The sequence below is a fragment of the Danio rerio genome, chromosome 9, assembly GCF_049306965.1.
Source record: "Danio rerio strain Tuebingen ecotype United States chromosome 9, GRCz12tu, whole genome shotgun sequence".
Classification (NCBI taxonomy): domain Eukaryota; kingdom Metazoa; phylum Chordata; class Actinopteri; order Cypriniformes; family Danionidae; genus Danio; species Danio rerio.
The window spans coordinates 2,822,489-2,841,027 of NC_133184.1; the positions used below are offsets into that span (position 1 = coordinate 2,822,489).

At 38.0% G+C, this 18,539-nt stretch overlaps 1 long non-coding RNA gene across 6 annotated transcripts in view; it reads right to left on the bottom strand.

Moving 5' to 3' along the window:
- LOC141376046 (uncharacterized) overlaps window positions 1-18,539 on the bottom strand; it is a 129,462-nt gene that overhangs the window by 70,665 nt on the left and 40,258 nt on the right. Inside the window, exons 3-4 of one of the 6 annotated variants that reach the window (XR_012385121.1) lie at window positions 17,990-18,106; window positions 15,041-16,752 (exon numbers count right to left, since the gene is read on the bottom strand). The exons of 3 other annotated variants lie outside the window; for them this stretch is intronic. This is a non-coding gene — a long non-coding RNA (uncharacterized lncRNA). Of the gene's footprint in view, window positions 1-15,040; window positions 16,753-17,989; window positions 18,107-18,539 lie in introns of those variants that run through there. 2 more of the 6 variants (XR_012385120.1, XR_012385117.1) reach the window with 2 other exon arrangements.

The window sequence follows — 18,539 nt, forward strand, 5'->3', positions numbered from 1 at the left end:
CAAAAGGTGCTACTGAATACACTATTGGTTGCGTTTATGGAAAGAGGAGGGTGGGTCAATCAGTTGATAATGACCCCTGGTGGATTTATGCGAGAATAGCAAGTGCAAAGAAAAAGTGAGAGAAATTCGCGAAAACAAATGCTGCAAAAAAACATAGCTCCTGGAACATATTTGGCGCTCTCCAGAAATGAATATAGGGGTACGTAATCAGAATGAGTCTGGGTTGTAATTATTAGACAATTGAGGCACACAGGATACGCTTTATTTGTTTAAAAAGGTCAAATAATGCTATTATTTGTTTTGTTTTTTGTTATTTTCTTGTCTGTGAGCATGTTAAAAAAGGTCTAAAAAGTTCCACAAGTCAACTCCAAAGAGAGATTTTTATTTTATTTTTTTTAAAGCTCATACAGTCAACATGACCATATTAAATTACTGTATTGACAGATTTTTACTTTTTTTTGTGAGCGCTACTACTAACCATTTGCTTTTGTTCTCTAATTGGCTAATAATAATGGATTGATTATCTTGATTGTTATCTGACTTGATAATGATAATGATAAAATACTTTCCTAAAGTAAAGATTTCATATTTTAAATTAAACACAAGCAGGTTTTTTAGTTTGCGTTAATGCTAACCAATAGCTTCCTTTCTGTAATTGGCTAATAATAATGGATTGATTATCTTGATGATTATCTCAATGGCTAATAATAATCATATTAATAATAATAATATTAATATAATAAGAATAAAAAAACTTTTCCAAATTAAACATTCAAATCAATTTCAAATCGAATACGAGCAGGTTTTATTTGTGAGGGCTAATGCTAACCAATAGCTTCCTTTCTGTAATTGGCTAATAATAATGGATTGATTATCTTGATGATTATCTCAATGGCTAATAATAATCATATTAATAATAATAATATTAATATAATAAGAATAAAAAAACTTTTCTAAATTAAACATTCAAATCAATTTCAAATCGAATACGAGCAGGTTTTATTTGTGAGGGCTAATGCTAACCAATAGCTTCCTTTCTCTAATTGGCTAATAATAATAATTGATTAATTATCTTGATGATTATCATTTATCTGATTGGCTAATAATAATAATTAAAAAACCTTTCCCGAAGTAAAGATTTCACATTTTAAATCAAGTTCAAACATGTTTTATTAGCTAAAACTGATAGCTTCCTTTATCTAGCTGGCTTATAACAATAACTGATTGATTATCTTGCTGATGATCTGATTATCTAATAATTATAATAATAATAAATAATAAATAATAATAATAATAAAATTTTCCAAATTAAACATTTAAATCAATTTCAAATAAATTACAAATAAAATCTGAGCAGGTTTATTTGAGATCGTTAAAGCTAACCATTAGCTTCTGTTCATTGATTATCAATTATCTGATTGGCTAATAATAATAATAAAAAAAAAACTTTTCAAAAGTAAACATTTCACATTTACAATCAAGTCTGAACACTTTTTTTTGTTAGCGCTAATGCTAACTGATAGCTTCCTTTCTCAAATTATCTGATAATAATAAATGATTAATTATCTTGACGATTATCAATTATCTGACTGGCTAGTAATAGTAAAAAAAAAAACCTTCTCAAAGTAAAGATTTCACATTTTAAATCGAATACGAGCAGGTTTTTTGTGAGCGCTAATGCTAACTGATAGCTTCCTGTCTCTAATTGGCTAATAATAAAAACTGATTGATTATCTTGATGATTATCAATTATCTGATTGGCTAATAATAATAATAATAATATTGTTATTTTTATTATAATATATTAATTATATATTATATATAATATTATATGTAATATATATATAATATAATAATAATTATTATTACAATAATAACTTTCCCAAAGTAAAGAATTCACATTTTAAATCAAGTCCGAACAGGTTATTTTTTTTTTTAGCTAAAACTGATAGCTTCCTTTATCTATAGTTGGCTAATAACAATAACTGATTGATTATCTTGCTGATGATCTGATTATCTAACAATAATAATAATAATAATAAAAACTTCTCCAAAGTAAAGATTTACATTTCAAGATCAAACTTGAGCAGGTTTTTTTATGCTAACCGATAGCTTTCCTTTCTCCAGGAGTTGCTATCATTAGCCAGCGGGTCAGTTTAGCCGGTCTGCGATATCTGTCAGTATTTCGGCGTATTTCTGGGCCGTTATCAGGAACGGAAACGCTCTGTCCAGAGAGATGAGTGCCGCTTTGTGCTTGCCATAGACCTCTTTCTGTCCCTCGCTCTCTTTGTTGCTCTAACAAGCCCCGCTCAAGCTCCAGTGAAGCGAGAAATTGTAAACTCTGAGAGTGTGGGTAAAGATAAGGCTGCAGTGTGTGTGTGTGTGAGAGAGATCAGATAAAGCGCAGAGCCGCAGCAGGACACTAGCGTACAGGCCTCCTCCTCTAATCCACACACCTTTTGTATTCACTTGCAAAATCCTCCATAAATATGCATCAGCGCCTCCTCAGACACTTCTCAATAAGGGCTCTCAATAGATGCCATCAGATTCGCGTTTTGTCGCATTGTGTCCTGTCGCGTGAGCGCAGAAAGCATTTAAAGTCTTTCTGTGGTAATACACAGATATGGGAGTGGATGTCGTGCCGCGGGTATTGAGGCTCGCTGCATGTTTTATGACTCCTGGTGTACTGTCGTTTTTATATATACAGTTGAAGTCAGAATTATTAGCCCCCCTGTATGTTTCTTCCTCGATTTCTGCTTAACGGAGAGATTTTTTTTTAACACATTTATAAACATAATTGTTTTAGTAACTCATCTCTAATCACTGATTTCTTTTATCTTTGTTATGATGACAGTAGGAGTTTGCATGTTCTCCCTGCGTTCGCAAGGGTTTCCTCCGGGTGCTTCGGTTTCCCCCACAGTGCAAGGACATGCGGTACAGGTGAATTGGGTAGGCTAATTTGTCCGTAGTGTATGAGTGTGTGTGTGGATGTTTCCCAGTGATGGGTTGCTGCTGGATAAAACTGCGTAAACAGCTGCGTAAAACCTTGCTGGATAAGTTGGCGGTTCATTCTGCTGTGGCGACCCTGGATTAATAAAGGGACTAAGCCAACAAGCTTGGGCGTCACATCAAAATTCATCCCGCCACGGCTACATTACAGCTTCTTATTCAAAATATTTGGTCGTTTTTTAAATAGCGAGTTAAAATCGCACCGAAAACGTATTAAAAAGGTAAGTGAATAATAACAGTGCAAACTTTCTATGACAGTAGTAGTGCTGTGCGTGCTGTTTAACCCTTTAAGGTGACGTGCTGACTGACTGAGTGACTAACAGGTTCACGATGCATGAGACCAGCAAACACGGCGTAGCTTTCAGTTATGATGAACACAGTTTCCATAATTATACTTTATTTATAGATAAATGTCTGTGGCTCTGCATATAATGACTTTATCTTGCTGGAGTTTAGAGCCGTTTCACTGTACCTCAGGACGCATTAATGCCGCGGTCTGCTCTGCAAGTCTATCGGAGACATTCATAAATATTCCTAGTAAATCTAATAAATGTTGGAGACATACTCGGTACATAAACGTACTAAATCACACTTCAGCCACGTTTATTTGAGGGTGCGCAAGAAAATCTGCACTCCAGCAGCGTATATTTGAGGGCGCACAAGAAAATCTGCACTCCAGCAGCGTATATTTGAGGGCGCACAAGAAAATCTGCACTCCAGCAGCGTATATTTGAGGGCGCACAAGAAAATCTGCACTCCAGCAGCGTATATTTGAGGGCGCACAAGAAAATCTGCACTCCAGCAGCGTATATTTGAGGGCGCACAAGAAAATCTGCACTCCAGCAGCGTATATTTAAAGCGCACAAGAAAATCTGCACTTCAGCAGCGTATATTTGAGGGCGCACAAGAAAATCTGCACTCCAGCAGCGTATATTTGAGGGCGCACAAGAAAATCTGCACTCCAGCAGCGTATATTTGAGGGCGCACAAGAAAATCTGCACTCCAGCAGCGTATATTTGAGGGCGCACAAGAAAATCTGCACTCCAGCAGCGTATATTTGAGGGCGCACAAGAAAATCTGCACTTCAGCAGCGTATATTTGAGGGCGCACAAGAAAATCTGCACTCCAGCAGCGTATATTTGAGGGCGCACAAGAAAATCTGCACTCCAGCAGCGTATATTTGAGGGCGCACAAGAAAATCTGCACTCCAGCAGCGTATATTTGAGGGCGCACAAGAAAATCTGCACTCCAGCAGCGTATATTTGAGGGCGCACAAGAAAATCTGCACTCCAGCAGCGTATATTTGAGGGCGCACAAGAAAATCTGCACTCCAGCAGCGTATATTTGAGGGCGCACAAGAAAATCTGCACTTCAGCAGCGTATATTTGAGGGCGCACAAGAACATCTGCACTTCAGCAGCATATATTTGAGGGCGCGCAAGAAGTTTTGTGCACGAACAGAGGAAATCGGCACTCGAGCAGACACTGACATGCTCGTAGGCTATTACATGAATGCGATCCCGACTTGATACTGCGCCCACGACATTTGTCAATGAAATAACGCCACATGTAATGGTAGATCTGTGTAAAATGGGCAACAGAGTCTGCCGACACAGCTGGAAAAAATTCTAGAGGTAACACTGCAATGATTTTTTTGTGTGGCCCGGAACCAATTGATCTATAGGCCGGTGCCGGTCTGTGGCCCGAGGGTTGGGGACCCCTGCTCTAGCACGTATCTGCTCTGCAAGCACCACGCACTTCTTTCACTAGTTCTGCGCTGATTTAATAGATTTTTAGCAGCTGATGACACGATGAACTAAAGTAAACATTCTAAGCACAGCGCTTTGATCGTAGGCTTTAGAGAAAAGCCAATGCTGATCACATTGGTGTTATCGTACGCATCAGCTGATTAAATTTGTATTCATTTTTTCCTTCATTACTCAGTGCTTCCTCCACATACCACTAGAAGTAAACCAGCGTACCACAGTTTGAGAACTGATTTTCTATGTGATCCCATTTTTGGGATAAACACATGCAGACAAAAAAAGTGCATAAAGGCATATCAGATTCACTGCGCCTTGAAATAAATATAAAAAATATATAATGACATTTGGCTCTCAAAACATTTCGTTTTTTGCAGCAGCCGTTGAGCTCGCTTCTGTTCCGCGTTTGGGGTTGAATGTTATGAAGTTGGAGGTCAGTGGCAAAATGGCTAATTACAGCCTTGTGGAGGTGTCATTCTGCTCCTCATTACAGGCTTTCACAGACACACATGAACGGCACTTTGGGGGAACGATGCAGACTGAGATAAAGATGCATGTGTGTGTGTGTGTGTGTGTGTGTGTGTGTGTGTGTTTTCCTCTGGCAGCATGTTTGCATTAGTGTCTCGCTTGTGCATTTAGGCGGATGCTAGAAGAGCTCACACTGCTTCAAATCTTCATTGTGTGTGTTTGAGAATGTATTGCTCAGCTGGTGACAGTGAGAGAGAGTGTGTGTGTGTGTGTGTGTGTGTGTGTGTGCGTGTGTGTTTATATGGAAAAATAAGCGCAGCTTGGAGATGAAGCTGTTTGCCGGAGGAGCAGCATCACCTGTCAAAGATGATCACAATACCCAGGAGAGCGCAGAACACACAGACACACTGTCATCATACAATTACAGCACCTATTACAACGCCACAGCTGCACCACACACGCACACACACACACATACACACACACTCTTGCAGATACAAACATGCATACACACACATATACACATACACACGCAGACACAGGTGCACACTCATACGCATGTACACAACATGCACTTACATACGCACACACTCACCTTCATAAACAGGCACGCACACGTACATGCACACACACACAAATATGCACATATGTACACACTAGTATACACACATACACATGTGCACACATGTACACAAATGCGCACACACACACAATCATAAAGACACATTCATGGAAACATACATGCACGCACACTCATAAAGGCACCTGTAAACACACTCACAAACACATATGTACACACACAAGCCCACACTAGTGGACACAAGCAAGCGCACGCACACTACGGGACACAAACAGACACACATACATGTGCACACATGTACACAAACGCATACACACACACACAAATACACACACACTCACAATTATAAAGACACATCCACACACTCATGGACACATACAGGGACACACACTCATAAAGACACGTGTACATGTTTAAAATTAGAGTTCAAGTGTATTTCTAGTTGTAACTAAATATATATATATATATATATATATATATATATATATATATATATATATATATATATATATATATATATTTTTTTTTTTTTTTTTTAAATACAGATATAGTATGTTAAAAGCACATTTAAGTTCAATTTCATGGTGTCCCAAAATAGCAGAGTTGTGTACACTTAGATGGTATTAAGTTTATCTTAACATATACTTAATAATCTTTTAGTACATTAAGTACAAAATTAGTGTGTGAAAATGGAGCACTTTTAGTACAGTACTGAAAAGTGTACTAAGTATACTTAAAGTGCATTTTAGTGCACTTTTTTTGACCTGGGTATCCATTTTTATGCAGCGGATGCCCTTCTCTGGGAAACAGATACACACACATTCACACACACTCGTACACTACAGACAATTAAGCCTACCCAATTCCCCTGTACCGCATGTCTTTGGACTGTGGGGGAAACCGGAGCACCGGAAAACATGCAAACTCCACATAGAAACGCCAACTGAGCCGAAAATCGACCCAGCGACCTTCTTGCTATGAGGCGACAGCACTACCTACTGCGCCACTGCATCGCCCTATTTTAGTGTATGTAAATAATACTATTGTCTGCATCAGACCACAAACATACAGCGGGCACTCAGAGCTGAAGCACACACTGATTGTCCAGTAGCCAATCAGGCTAATCATCAAAACATTAATTATACATGTTGACCAAGTAAGAAATTAATATAAACACAAAAGCAGTGCCCTGGGTGCTCAGTAAAGCTGCTCTCTGTTTACCACTACTGAGAGCAATAAATATATCAATGTTTTTGTTGTGCTATTTCAGGGTCGCCACTTTCAGGCCTCTCTAAAAGCAAAAGAGAACATTGAGATTGTTTGAAACAATGGCTTTACGCATTATATTTAATAAATTCAATATTAAAGGGGAGCTCTTATGCAAAAATCCCTCTTATAAGGGGTTCGAACACAGTAATGTGTGTGAATAAAACCAGCTTCTAATGGTCAAAAATGACTCATTTTACCTTTTATAATCAGACTTTAGTGTTTCCTCTAGGATTTTTTCCAGCTGTGGCGGCAGGTCTTTTACACAAATCTACCAACTACCTGTGACGTTATTTCAATGGCAAATAGAGAAATGTGGTGAGCGCACTATTACACGTCGGGATCGCATTTATGTAATGTTAATACGCGCATGCCAATCTCTGTTTGCGCACAGATTTCCTCTGCTCGTGCACAAAACTTTTTGCACGCCCTCAAACACGCTGCTCAAGCACAGATCTTCTTGTGCGCTCTCAAATAAACGATGCTGAAGTGCGATTTAGCGCGTTTATGTAGTGAGTATGTCTCCAACATTTATTAGATTTGCTAGGAATATGTATGAATGTCTCCAATAGACCTACAGATCGGTATTAAAGGGCACCTATGGTGAAAAATCTACTTTTCAAGCTGTTTGGACAAACATATGTGTATATATAGTGTATAAACCATCATATTGGGGTGATATAAACACACCCAGTTCTTTTTTTTTTTACAATTTAATAACATAAAAATAAAAAATGGAGCGGTTTTCAGACCGACTGCATCTTTACGTAGGAGTGCGATCCCCCCGCCCACCGAATTGATTGACAGCTGCGCGCATTAACATGTTCCGGTAGTCGCGTGTATATGTCAACAAGACCAGGCAGACATACGCAAAGCAACCGGGAATAAAAGCTCTGTTCTGTTCGCTAGGATCAGCAATTATCATCAAATGTGATTAAGAGTGAGTTTCACATGTTTAAAGTGTTTTAAAACAGAGTATGTGTGTAATTACAGCGATTTACCTCAGCTTTACTTCATCAGCACAGCCGCGTGTCAGAAATATTATAAAAGACTCTTTAATCCCGGTTTGTGGATGTTAAATCAGGTTTATTTTGTACATTAGCATAACAGATATCCACACAGCAGTGGAGGTTAGCCTGTATCCTGTCACATTTGAGTGCAAAAACAGTGCTAAGCGCGCTCTGTCTGTCTGCCTGTGTGTCATCTGCGGTGTGCGTGTGTATCTCTGTGTGTGTGTGTGTGTGTGTATGTGTGTGTGTGTGTGTGTGTGTGTGTGTGTGTGTGTGTGTGTGTGTGTGTGTGCGCGCGCGTGCGCGCTTACTGTAGTATTTCTCACAAACGCTACATGAGACCTTCTTCCTTTAAGGCTGTCTGTTGTCTGACGCAGCCGAGGGAGGAGATTAAAACATGCGGGAAGGCATGTAGAAACAGTAGGCGGGCAGAACTCGCCTTAAAGGCGCAGTACGACAAAACCACCCCCTGCTGGAAATCAGTATAAAACAGCATCTTGTAAAAGGGATAATGAAAAATCTGATGGGTATTTTGAGCTGAAACTTTATATACACATTCTAAAGACGCAAAAGACTTATATTAAATCTGAAAAAAGGGGTAACTTAGGTGCCCTTTAATGCGTCTTGGAGTAAAGTGAAACGGCAACAAACTCCAGCAAGATAACGTTAAGTCTTTGTATGTAGAATCACAGACCTTTATCTATAAATAAAGTATTATTATGGAAACTGTGTTCATCTTAACTGAAAGCTCCGCCAAGTTTGCTGGCCTCACACATCGCGCACCTGTCAGTAAGTCAGTCAGTCTGTCAGCACATCACCTTAAAGTGTTAAACAAATAGCGCATAGCCCTACTACGGTAATAGAAAAGTTTGCTCTGTATGCAGCTAAAACCATGGACCTAATAAAAACAGTCTGCAGAAACACTTTGATTGACATTCTCCTTTTGTACGTGTCAACGAGGAGGAAAGCCCCGCCCATTGGTGACCATCTCTCCCTCATCAGCATAGGACGTCAGTCTTGTTTTTGATTCTGCCACTATGCTCATGTAACATAAGCCAGCTAGTGAAGTGCTGTGCAGGTAAACCTCACTCCTCTGGCCTCTAAAGGTGCTGTGCGATAGCGATAGATACTAGAGGCCATGGTTTTTAGCCTCCTTTTTAGAGCAACCGACTCCCATGCGGAGGGTCACCAGTTTGATCCCAGCTTGGAGCGGGTTGGGTGGTGTAGGACCGGCGGGGTTACATTGGTGTCATGACCCGGATGGGAGTGAGGTTCAGGGGGGTGAGTTTAACGGAGACCAGATCGCAAGTGCTGTGCAGGTAAACCTCACCCCTCTGACCTCTAAAGGTGCTCTAGCGGCAGACGCTAGAGGCCATGGTCTTTAGCCTCCTTTTTAAAGCAACCGACTCCCATGCGGAAGGTCACCAGTTTGATCCCGGATCGGGTTGGGTGACGGGTGGCGGGGTTACATTGGTGCCGTGACCCAGATGGGAGTGAGGTTTACACACAATTATCCACATACCGGTACAAGACCACAGCCTTATGGTTGAAGACCACTGCTATAGTCAACTAAATTAGCAAAATGGGCCATAAAATTTTAGTGGTAGTGTATTTTGTTTATAACTTGTTATTACACCAGACTACTATTTTTAGATATTTGCTGAAGTGTATTTCCTTTTCAGCAGGGTAATGATAGTTTGCATTATATAACCAGTGTACAAACTGACATACAGAGGTGTTAAAAAGTGCCCCCCCCCCTTAGTGATTTCATTTTTTTAATGTTTGACACAGTTTAAAGTTTCAGATTATCAAACTAATTTGAATATGAGTCAACGATAACACAAGTAAACACATCGTGCAGTTTTGTTGTAATTCGGCAAAATTGGAGGGTTTTCGAGAATGAACCGCCTTTATATGATCCAAAGCACGCCAGCAAGTCCACTTCTGAATGGCTGAAGAAAAAGAAAACGAAGACTTTGGAGTGGCCTAGCCAAAGTCCTGACCTGAATCCTATTGAGATGCTGTGGCACGACCTTGAAAAGGTGATCCATGCCTGAAAACTCTCCAATGCACTGCAAAAAATGACTTTCTTACTTGGATTTTTTGTCTTGTTTCTAGTATAATAATATCTAAAAGTTCTTAAATCAAGAAGCATTTTCTAGACAAGCAAAATAATCTGCCAATGGGGTCAGCAAAATAATCTTGTTTTTCTATTTGTAATAAAATCATTTTGCTGACCCCATTGACAGATTATTTTGCTTGATTTAAGGAAAAAGGCTTATTATTTCTTAAAACAAGACAATATGTTTTGCTTGTCTAGAAAATGCTTCTTGATTTAGGAACTTTTAGATATTTGCACTAGAAACAAGACAAAAAATCCAAGTAAGAAAGGCATTTTTTGCAGTGTGTGGCTGAATTATTAGTTATGGATAACTTTAAATTGCAGTTATGGCTGCTAAGGCCGGCCCAAACATTCATTCATTCATTCATTTTCTTTTTGGCTTCGCCCCTTTATTAATATGGGGTCGCCACAGCAGAATGAACCGCCAACTTATTTGTTTCATGCAGCGGATGCCTTTTCAGCTGCAACCCATCACTGGGAAAGCAGCCCAAACAGTTATTAGGTTTAGGGGGCCAACACCTTTTCACACAGGGCTATGTAGTTGTTTTCCTTTAATAATAAAATCCTTCATTTTCAAACTCCATGATGTGTTCACTTGTGTTATCTTAGACTAATATTTGAATTTGTTTGATGATCTGAAACATTAAAATATGACAAACATGCTAATTAAACAGGGTAAACATTTTTTCACACCACGGTGCATGAGAAAATCAATGATGCATGATAAATGGTAGGTGGAAAATCATCTTTTCCAAACGTGCACAATGTCTTTGTGAAGGGCAAATGAAAAGGACGAAGAGAAAAAAGACCATCGTAATGATTGACACCTTCAGACGGATGACGGAAAAATGACACCTGGAAAGCATTTGAGGACAGTTCCCATATTTTCTTTTCAGGAGGACAGAACGGGAGAAAAACACAAGAGCAGGAGAGCAAAATTGCAGCGTTCGCATTTAGGTGTTAAATGAACAGTGATCTGAATAATAAGTGTGTGTGTGTTTTGTGTGTATGTATGTGTATTGAAGTGTGTATGCATGTTTATATGTGAGTTTTATGTGTGTGCGTATGTTTGTTGAGTGTACACACACCGGCCACTTTATTAGGTACACCTGTCCAACTGCTTGTTAACACAAATTACTAATCAGCCAATCACATGGCAGCAACTCAATGCATTTAGGCATGTAGACATGGTCAAGACGATCTGCTGCAGCTCAAACCGAGCGTCAGAATGAGGAAGTAAGGGGATTTAAGTGACTTTGAACGTGGCATGGTTGTTGGTGACAGATGGTCTGGTCTGAGTATTTCAGAAAACCATCTTAGTGAATCATCTCAGACTGGATTCTCGAACATGACAATGAGTTCACTGTACTCAAATGGCCTCCACAGTCAGCAGATCTCAATCCAATAGAGCACCTTTGGGATGTGGTGAAACAGGAGATCGGCATCATGAATGTGCAGCAAACAAATCTGCAGCAACTGTGTGATGCTATCATGCCAATGCGGAGCAAAATCTCTGAGGAATATTTCCAGTAGCTTGTTGAATCTCTGCCACAAGGGTTTAAGGCAGTTCTGATGGCAAAAGTCAGTCCAACCCAGTACTAGTAAGGTGTACCTAATAAAGTGGCCAGTGAGGGAGCACTCGTAAATGAGTGTGTATGTGTGTGCATATTCGTATCTGCGAGTGTGTGTGTACGCATGCATGTGTTTTTTGGCTCAGGTTCTCCTCATTCACCTGTGTGTGTGTGTGGGTGTGTGTGTGTGTGCGTGTTCCTCCAGATGCAGAGCTGTCTTGCGTCAGTAACTGCAGATTGAGCTGGTGTGAGGACTCGTCCAGCAGATTGGCTTTAACAGGCCAGATGGTTTGTAATTGTCTGATCAGTTCAGTGTTTGTGAGATTTTATGCCTTTCCTTATTATTTGTTTTGCCACTTACAATTTAACCATGCACATTCCACCATCCCTCACAGGGAAAACACAACACACTGTCCATATGCCCACACACACACACACTCACACAAGTACATTCATGCATATGCAGATGTGTGATTTTAGTGTCTCCCCAGAGGAGCCAATCACTGCTCCTGACAACATTCAACCAATCCTGAAGCTTTATATGAAGAGAGTTCATTCATTTATTTTCCTTCGACTTAGTCCCTTGTTTATGTGGGGGTCGCCACAGTGGAATTAACCCCCAACTTATCCAGCATAACACCTATACACACTCATTCACACACTCATACACTACAGCCATTCATTCATTCATTCATTCATTCATTTTCCTTCGACTTTAATAATCTGGGGTCGCCACAGCGGAATGAACCGTCAACTTATCCAGCACATGTTTTTACTCAGCTGCAACCCATCTCTGGGAAACATCCATACACACATAAACACTAAACAATTCAGCCTACCCAACATGGAGGAAACCCACGCCAATGCCGGGAGAACATGCAAACTCCACACAGAAACGCCAACCGACACAGCCGAGGCTCAAACCAGCGACCTTCTTGTTGTGAGGCAACAGCACTACCTACTGCGCCACTGCATCGCCTTACACTACAGCCAATTTAGTTTATTCAATTCCCCCATAGTGCATGTGTTTGGACTGCGAGGGCAACCGAAGCACCAGGAGAAACCCACGCCAACACCAGGAGAACATGCAAACTCCACACAGAAATGCCAACTGGCCCAGCCGGGACTCGAACCAGCGACCTTCTTGCTGAGAGGCGACGGTATGTTGTCAAAATCGAAAGAAATATATCCACTTCATCACTTTGACTTTCTTTTAAAAATTCAGCCCCAACACGTTTTGTAAAATTCATGAGTCATATTTTATTGATGTAATTGATGAATCGAATAGATTGTCATTACCTACACATATATATATATATAATCTTAAAAATTTATACATCTATATTCTATATTTTGGTGCATTTCAATAACAGATATATTCATTAAAATAATATATTAGTCATCAAACATATTTAAAAAAAAAAGATAATACATTGAAATGAATGCAAAATACTGCAAAAAGAAACTACATACTAAAAAAATTCTAAAATTTTTTGTTATAAATTTTTTTATTTTGTGTAATACGTAAATTTGGGTGTACTAGTTTTTAGAGCGTTATTATAAGTTATTTTGTAAAATTAGCACCAGATTTGGCTTCAGTACTGAATGATATAATATATATGCACATGTATAATATTAAAAGGTTCCTATAGAAAATATTAATTTTAAAACATCGATTTGTGAGAGGGTTCATTCATATATGCCGAGCACTATATATATATATATAGTAGAATTTTTAGCCCCGCTTTGATTTGTTTTCTTTTTTAAATATTTCCCAAATGATGTTTAACAGAGCAAGGAAATTTTCACAGTATGTCTGATAATATTTTTTCTTCTGGAAAAAGTCTTATTTGTTTAATTTCGGCTAGAATAAAAGCAGTTTTAAATTTTTTAAACACCATTTTAAGGTAAATTATTAGCCCCTGTAAGCTAATTTTTTTCGATAGTCTACAGAACAAACCATCGTTATACAATAACTTGCCTAATTACCCTAACCTGCCTAGTTAACCTAATTAACCTAGTTAAGCTAGTCTAATATTATTTACTGTCATCATGACAAAGATAAATCAGTTTTTAGAATGAAGTTATTAAACTATTATGGTTAGAAATGTGGGTCCCACTTTATATTAAGTGTCCTTAACTACTATGTACTTGCATCAAAAAATAAATACAATGTACTTACTGTGTTAATAATGTATTTGAGAACACTTGTGGTGCTCTTGAGTTGGGATAGAGGTTGGGTTATGGACAGGTTTGCTGGTATGGGTAGGTTTAAGGGTGGGTTAAGGTGTAGGGAATGGTCAGCAGTGTATTTATAAATGTAGTTACAGAAGTTAATTACATATGTAATTACATTAAGGTATTCAATTAAGCATAAGTACACAAAAAATATATGTATTTACACAATAAGTACATATTAACAAACTATTAATTCCTGTGTAAGTACATATAAGTTAAGGCCACAATATAAAGTGAGACTGAAATGTGTTGAAAAAATCTGCTCTCTGTTAAACAGAAATTGGGCAAAAAATAAATAAACAGGGGGGCTAATAATTCAGGGGGTTTAATAATTCTGACTTCAACTATATATATATATTGAGTCACAAGTTCCATTCAAATGGTTTATTTTTTTAAAGATCTGCTGCTGCTTTCAGTGGTACAGCAATAAATGTCATGTAAAATGCATTCAAACTCACATTATTAACTCTGAGTAAAGCACATGAGGTGTTTCTAAAATGTATATTTCAGGTTGTGGTTAGGACATAAACTCATTTTAATATGGAGAATATTCCTTTCTATCACGTGCCGTTGCTTTCATTTAAAACATGATTTAAATCAGGCTTTAGGCTCGATAGTTAAGCACACTCCTGTTGGTGTCGTCAATCTAGCAACCTGCACTTGCGTTTGTTTTGAACCAGGAGTGCAATACCTAGTTTAACCACTGGGTGTCAAGTTTACATACTGCACCTTTAAATCCAGCCCATATCAATTGTTAGCAACCACTTGCCTTAAGAACGTTTTGTAAATCCAATGAATACTTTTTTCAGCGTACCAAATTTCTGGCAAATGTGGCACTTTTATATTTCACTAAAAAGTCAGAGTGTATTTAAGCAGGAAAAAAAAAATGCAGAACTCTTCTGGTAAATCAGCGATGCACAATTACAGTACCCAGGTCTTGGCGAGCTCTAGCTTTTCTTCCACTTTCAGTGATGTTTTATTAAGTCGCCATTTTCTTTCTCTCTCTCTCTCTCTCTCTCTCTCTCTCTCTCTCTCTCTGTGTTTCTTGCCGTAATAACATGCCCCGCAGTCCTGCTCTTCTGTGAATTGTACTTCTTGGACATCTAGGTACAGTTGACAAGTTAATACGAACTCCACACACAGGTATTCATTTCCAGTGACGCTATCATATGATTGCTTTGCATTTTATGTTAAAATAGTCTTCGTCTGTCTCTGAACAGACTGAAATGCAATTTTGCCAGCATAACACGCGTGACATTTGATGGACCTTCACAATGAGAGTGTGCTGGATCTTTATTAGCCGCTTTAAAAGCACTCGAGTGGAGACGTTCAACCTGAGCCTAAATCAATTAACCCTCATCCACACACACACAAAAAGAAACTCTTCTACATGTTCGAGATACATGCTTTTACCATGATTTATAGAAAACTCCCACCTACCGTTGAAGTCAGAATTATTAGCCCTTCTGAATATTTTACCTAATTTCTGGAGTGAAGATCCGTTTAAAATGATTAAAGACCTACAAGACTATAGGTGTATTCGACTTCATGCAGCGCTGCGCAGATCGATCGAAATCGGTCTTAAATCGGTGCATGCTGGTTAGAAATTTTGTCCGGATTGATGCTGCGCCGACGCCTAAATGTTAGCTCAAATAAGTCTTACAAACTTGTAATAAAATAATTATAATCAATGATCCTGACACCCTAAAGGTTTCTTAACAAATTAAGGTAAAGAACGATTTTATTAAATAGTTATAAAATGATTTTTAGGATAACAATATATATGCAGTTGAAGTCAGAATTATTAGCCCATCTTTGATTTTTTTTCTTTATTAAACATTTCCTAAACGATGATAAACAGAGCAAGCAAATTTTCACCGTATGTCTGATAATATTTTTTCTTCTGGAGAAAGCTTTATTTGTTTTATTTCAACTAGAATAAAAGCAGATTTAAAATTTTTAAAAACTATTTTAGAGACAAAATTATTAGCCACTTTAAGCTACATTTTTTTCCGATAGTCTACAGAACAAACCATCGTTATACAATAACTTGCCTAATTACCCTAACCTGCCTAGGTAACCTAATTAACCTAGTTAAGCCTTTAAACGTCACTTAAGGCTGTATAGAAGTGTCTTGAAGAATATCTAGTAAAATATTATTTATTGTCGTCATGACAAAGATAAAATAAATCAGTTATTAGAAATGAGTTATTAAAACTATTATGATTAGAAAATTGTTGAAAAATCTTCTCTCCGTTTGTCACACAACCAGCGATTGCTCTCCAGAGATCGCTGGTTCTCACACGAACTTCAGGACTACACTTCCGCATTTCCCAGGACTACATTTTCATACATGCACTGCTCCCAGACACCCATGCTCACACATCTAGCTTGATTGCACTCACCAGCTGCACCTCCACTTATAAGCCACTCATGAACCCATCCAGTTTGCCGAGTCTTGTTTACCTAGTGTGACATTACAACGCATTTCCCTGTCTTATTTCTCTGAGTTAGACCCTAACCTTGTATTCCCTCATCTCCTGTTTAGCTGCCTGCCTTTTGACCTGTTGCCTGTTAATACGACTACGATTTTGGATTTGCCTGCACATACCTGTTTGTACCTGATTTGACCACTGCTTGCCTGACGCTGAATGAACCTGCATATTGGATCTTACCTCCAGTTGTCCTCTGTCACTCCACACAGTCGTTACACCGTTAAACAGAAACTGGGGAGAAAAAAACATACAGGGGACTTATTATTCGTGAGGGATAATAATTCTGACTTCAATGATTGCGCTCAAGTGCATCAAATGAAAAGCAAATGTGAAGTGTCTCAAAGGGGGCGGGACATGTCAAATACTAAAGTATGAGGTGACGTCAAAAATAAATAAATAGTAACTAAATAAATAAATAGATTATATATATATATATATATATATATATATATATATATATATATATATATATATATATATATATATATATATATATATACACACACACACACACACACACACAGTTGAAATCAGAATTATTAGCCCCCCTAAATTATAAGACTGCTTTTTCCCCCAATTTCTGTTTAACGGAGAGAAGATTTTTTTCAACACATTTCTAAACATAATAGTTTTAATAATTCATTTCTAATTACTGATTTATTTTATATTTGCCATGATGACAGTAAATAGTATTTGACGAGACACTTCTATACAGCTTAAAGTGACGTTTAAAGGCGTAACTAGGTAAATTAGGGTAACTAGGCAGGTTAGGGTAATTAGGCAAGTTATTGTATAACGATGGTTTGTTCTGTAGACTATCGGAAAAAATTATATAGCTTAAAGAGGCTAATACTTTTGTCCCTAAAATAGTTTTTAAAAAATGAAAAACTGCTTTTTTTCTAGCCGAAATAAAACAAATAAAGCTTTCTTCAGAAGAAAAAATATTATCAGACATACTGTGAAAATTACCTGAATCTGTTAATCATTGTTTAGGAAATATTCAAAAAACAACAAAAAAAAAAGTTCAAATTCAAAGCGGGGCTAATAATTCTGACTTCAACAATATATATATATATATATATATATATATATATATATATATATATATATATATATATATATATATATATATATATATATATATATATATTACATTACAATAACTACATATATATTTAATATATAATTTAGCTGAAAATGACAAACCTAAAGCTTTGAATGTTTATATCTTCTAAATGAACACTAGATCATAGATAACCTTACGGCTAGCATAATGATACTAACATCTAAAAAAGTAATTTTGACTTTCCTAGAACTTTAAATGAGATTCAACTCATGATCTCAATCTAGAGAATCAACTTTAAATCCCTAAAACTTTAGATTTGTTGAATCCATTCTGTCCCTGTACAGTGTGTAATCAAATGGGATACGCTTTGCAATTTTGCTAACATACAACCTGTGCTCTTACCTGTAGTGTGCGCATGTAAAACTTGTTCTTTAACAGCTCAGTTTCCCCTCTCGGCAGCCAATCAGCGGTGTGTGAATTTGCTCATGTTCGACACCCTGCGGTCGCTTGGCTTGATTCCTGCACCATGTGAAGTGGATAAAGAGTTTTTCACTGCGCGAAAGGGTTAACCCTTCACTTCAGGCCCAGCTACTGGCTTTGTCACTCCGTTCTTTATGTGGATAATTAAGTCACTTTAAAGCGATCTTTTGTTTCTTTTCTTAGGTGTGTAATGAGGGAGATCGCTTCGATACGCGCCCAATCAGAAACAGCTAATCTGACCATATTGTTTGACAAGTGTGTTCCTCACTGCTCTCTGCCACAGGAGATGTAATCTGAAACAATTATGCCAATTCCTCAGAACAGTATGGTGCGGGTAAGTAGCTTGTTTTCCACCTTCGTCAGGTTACATTCAATGGCCTCTCGAACGCCATCGTCTAGAATGGGAGTCTCAAGAGTTCGAGGGTAGTTAGCCGAAGTTTACGAACTTGAGAAGCAACTTCTTGGCTGCTGC